Raw genomic sequence first — 5,091 nt, 5'->3', positions numbered from 1 at the left:
TGATGTGAGCATTTCACAGCCAGAACAGTAAAAAACCAGAGATTAGCTTTACGGTGATTAGTCACAGAAGTACGAAAAACCCTTGGGTCAAACCTTACATTTTACAGGCTCTAAGATTATCACAAAACTTAGCTCAAAGAGTATGTTTACTATCTAAACCATTTGTTTTACAACTAATGAAAAGCTTGTTGACAATTTTAAAATAAATACTAATAAAAATAAGTAAGTTTTTTCAGAAAAAAAAAAAACGAACCACAAACCCTTGCTGATTTATATTATTATCATAATTAACAAGAAGCATTTGCTTCAAACCAGGATTGAAATTTTCTTAGATCCAGGCTCAGTGGACAGCCCAATATATAATTACCCCTGGACAGATGAATAGCAAAAAGATATAACTTTCAAATTCTGATCATACTCCTTCCCTGTTCTTGAAGCTGGAAGCCTGTATAGCAACAGGGACAGGTGTAGAGAAGTCCATGATCCAAGAAATAAGCTTACATAGCTCCATGCAGGGAACGCTGCACCAAGGATAAACTCCCAAAGAAAAGAGATGTCATTTCATATTTGGGATGAAAAATAGACAGGTTTGTGTATTCTAGAAAGGTCCCACACGTATCAGCATTGTTCCAGATTTCCTGCTATAGGTACTTAGTACGACAAACGTTTATCCATTTGACTGGAATATTCCAGCTGGAGATAGGGTTTGGGTGTTCTTTTTTTAAATTGCCAGGTGAAGTGTTCCAGCTGTTTAAGAACAAGTCTCAGGATAATACATTGTCTTCGCAAGGTTAAAAAAAAATATATCTGACAATCTGTTATGAAACAGCAGCTCTTGTCCTTTAGAGTTCAGACTAAAAATCTGGAAAGGAACAGCTATTGCACCAAGTACTTGGTTTTGATTTATCTGTGAAATCTAAGTAATCTAAATTTGGGACCAAATTTAAATCCCTGAACAATCCCTTTGCATAAATTCAGCAGAGACTTGATGTATTAAAGTTTCCACGCAGTCAGTCCACAGCTTACAAGGCTATTCTTGGAATTTCTTTTGGACACGGCTGGTGAAACCAGAGCACCTCTCAGCTCTGCTCTCATTTCTGTGCTGCCTGGATCACAGTCAGGTGGAGCAAAGAAATTGCCAAATTCAAACAATAAGTGCAATATAGTAGAGTAAAAGCGTGTTGAGGCTGGACTGGTAGGCCAGAGGGAAAATGATGGGTAAAGTTGTCCTAGTAAGGAGGCTTGAAATAGGAGCCAGTAAAGGAAATTAATTGGGGGGTGGGGGGGCATAAAAAAAAAAAAACCCACCAGAAATGCTTATTTGGAGGAGGCTGAAGAGGAAGACAAAGATCAGTGGGGAAACTAGGGGAGTTTGAATTTGTTTGGCAAAGAGATTGTGGCTTGGAATAAGAGAGTGATGAGGAAGAGCTGCAGCCCAGGCAGGCGCAGGAAGAGCCAGCAGAACAGGGGCTGTTCAGGCAAAAAGAGAAATGGACAAAACCTCAAAGCTCAAGATACAAAATAAAATTAAATTAATAAAACCAAGGAAATATTAAGTATACTTGACTCAGCGAGAAAGATGAGCATTCTTGCTAAGTAGGCTATAGGCTTTGTTCAAAAAGCCAGAAACCAGCTGGTCATTCTGATGATTAATGAAAACTACCACCACAGCGTAAGAGCCTGTCCTGGACAGGGAAAGTACAGCTTAGCAAGTGGAATGAATTACAGGTCCACAGATTGTCCAAGTCTGATAGACTTCACTCCGGGATACTTAAAGGCCTGGTTAAAGCAGCCTCAGGACTGTTACTGTTTATCTCCAAGGCCTGATGGAAGCTGGTCACATCACAGAAGACAGGAAAAAGGGCAAATAAAATGCTCGTCAAAAGAGGGTGAGCTGGAAGGAATAGCGAGGAAGGAGAGAGAAAGCATCTGGTTGGCTTAACTTTGATTTGACCATGTCATTGCTGACATGTCCATGTTTCTAAACAGCCTATTAACTTACAGTTGCTTATGATCCGTTCATTTCATTATTTACATTCATTCACTTTGTACGTTTTCTGCACTTCATTTATGAGGATTTTCCAAGCTCAAACGCTTTACATATGCCCATATAGTAGTTTGAAAGTATTCATCCTTGGACCACCTTCTGTCATTCCTCATTATTCTGTGAGTGCTTCCAGTGTCAGACACGAGAAGTCTTTGGGATGGCAAAAGGCTGATGGTAGATCCCCAAGCTAACTCAGCCAGCACGCGAGTCACTTAACGTGCCGCTTGTGCCTCGTGCCCGGATGTGTTTTACCCTGGACCCTGCACTAACTGCTGCTCTGACAGGAAGGCAGGACATGCTCGTATTTATGGAATGATACACACCTCTCGAGAACAAGTACAGGCATTCTGCTAATTTGCATACAAAAAATATAAATCTCATTCTGAGACATATAGTCTACACCCATGCATGCCCGGAGAGCAAATAATGTAAATTTGTGTCATTTTGTGATGATGCACAGAACTGTATTTGGGCATAATTTTCAAAACATCAGGTTCCCGTTCTGGCTTGATGTGCATCGTACAGCCATAGGAAGAGGAAAGCCCCTGAATCAGCAGGAGCATCACCCTCAGGATCGGTATAACCGATTTCACTTCCAGGTCATACTGCCAGATGTTCATTCTCGCACCTCAGCACCCAGCATTACTCACTGCCAAAAACTAAAAAGACTTTGAGCCATCCTCCTCCTCCTGATAGTGAAGGATCTTCCAGGCCACCAGAAAACGCCCTTGTTAGATTTTAATAAATTCATTCACTTTTAAAGATATACATAATTTGACACAACAATGTTAAGTTCTGTTGCTATTCTTTAAAAAGTTTTTTCAAGGCCAACTGAAGTAAATGGCACCTTTACGTTGATTTTACTGTTTTGAATCAGACCCAAGTCAGACCCAAGGCAATGTGCAGGAGATATCCAAAGCAATTAATCTTTTGCATACACTTGAGATAAATACCTCCCTTGTTTAAAGAAAGTTTACATTTGCCCTCCCTTGTTTGAGCATGCAAACGGTACTCTGAAACAAAGCGCAAAAAGCTGTGCTGGAACACAGCAGGGCGGCAGCCAGGGAACAGAGAGCGCCTGACCCGGGGAGAGCAATGCCGCTGGAATCAGCTCAAGGCACCGAAATCTGCACTGCCTTGCACTTGGCCAACACTTCCAGCACAAGCAGTGGAAATGTGGCTCTCCAGAATATTCCACACAATACCTGCTGAAACAGTGAGCTGCTATCACAGTACCAAAAAGATGAAAACCCAGGTAACAGAAATTAGAGGGAATTTTTCAAAGAATAAACTTTATGAGATATATTCAAATTTGACATCAATAGTATTTCTAACACAGCTTTTCCTTTGCAAGGAGCTTCTAAAGAAATTAAAACTTCATTTTAATAACCAAGATTAGGAAAACACTATAAACAAAGAACTATTAGTTCTTCACCTGTCTCCTTTGCTTTTTGTTCACTCTGTATTAAAATTCTATACATACAAAGTTACATTAAACAAATACTCACAGAACTCTTATTCCACTTCTGTCTGCCCCACCCTACCATTATTTTACGAATCCATTTTACCTGTTTTGTGCCAGCGAGTCTGTCAGGTCACCACAGTGGGCTCTGCCAGTGCCAGCTCTTAGCTCCAAACTGGCCAAGGCCAACTGGAACCAGCCACAATGGTGACAATCTGGTTTAGCATCGGAAGCCACAGGTCAAAGGCAGCATCTTCATTTATGCTTTGGGACTGGCACAGAGTCAGTCCAGCCATGACTGGAAGCTCTTGCAGATTCCAGTATGTTGAGGACAGAATCTTCAAGCATTTAAGTTACTAAAAAAAAAAAAAATCAAAGTATGGACAAGTCAGAGACTTGTTAATTGGCCAGACTTGGGAAGATTTTCAGAGGGGACAACAAAAAGCACATCCCTGATGCAAATTCATGCAAAACAAAATTTAGTTCCCTTCTCCAAAGCGTGGGAAACAAAGCTGTTCAGCAACAGGTCAGAAGTACTGAAAATAGGCAAGACATCATTTTCCCCCCTAAGCTTGTTCTTAGAAATACAGGATTCATTTTGTCCCCGTTTTCCCAAAATTCTGGGCAAAGCAAACAACCAGAATGCAAATTCTCAGATGAAAAACTCTGGCAAAGTCAGCATGAGGAAATGAGTGTGCTGCAATTGAAAGTACCGAACACCTGGTAGCACGCGCAGCTGTAGTCCTTCATCCTTCAACTCTGAGCCAGAAGTGAGGATGGAGAGGCCGTGTCGGGGCTGAGGGCAGGCACGCTCCCCTGGACCCGGGGCTGTTCGGGCAGGGGGGAGCCCAGCGGCCCATGCCCCAGCCCCTCTCCAGCCACGGCCTGAAGTCTCTGTCACTGGATGCTCGGATGCGGTTTCCAGCTTCCGCGGTTCGCCCTGCGCTGCGCCTGCAGCCAGCGGGACCCTGGCAGGCCTCAATAGCCCTGTTAGTGTGAATCTGGCCCTTGGCATGTTTGGACTTGCACCTTGGCACTAAATAAGGCCAAACAAGAGACAGTATCAGAGCGTACCAAAATGCTCTCAGGCAAATTCATAAGCAAATAACATTTGCATATTCTCTCGCCATTTGTAAAAGGCTGGAAAATCTTATGTGGTACCCTCCCCCCCACACCCAAAAAGACTTCTTTCTCTCACCTACCCTATTTATTTAACCTGGATTTCTATTTTCTAAATACACACTCAAATTGTTTTTCAAGTTTTAACTTTACTATTTTCTCATTCATTTTCACACTTAAGTGCATACCATTTGGAGATGTTTCTACTTGTTAAATACATCACTTCATGAATATTTTGCAAAACACCGAACACGCTAGAGGTAAGTTGGAATTCTTTAGAATACACTTCATTGAAATACATTCAGTTTCTACCTGACACTGCTTCATTCTTGACATTAAATGCTGCTAGGGAGACCTTTCTTTCTGAGAGAAGAATCCTATTAACAGGCCTCTGCACAACAGGAAAAGAAGGGTCCAGGCAATTACTGCCCCTGTGATTTTTGCAGGAAATAATTACGTAGCT

This window comes from Charadrius vociferus, unplaced genomic scaffold (genome assembly GCF_000708025.1).
Source record: "Charadrius vociferus isolate BGI_N301 unplaced genomic scaffold, ASM70802v2 scaffold370, whole genome shotgun sequence".
NCBI lineage: Eukaryota > Metazoa > Chordata > Aves > Charadriiformes > Charadriidae > Charadrius > Charadrius vociferus.
Note: the sequence above shows the minus strand (reverse complement) of the source record.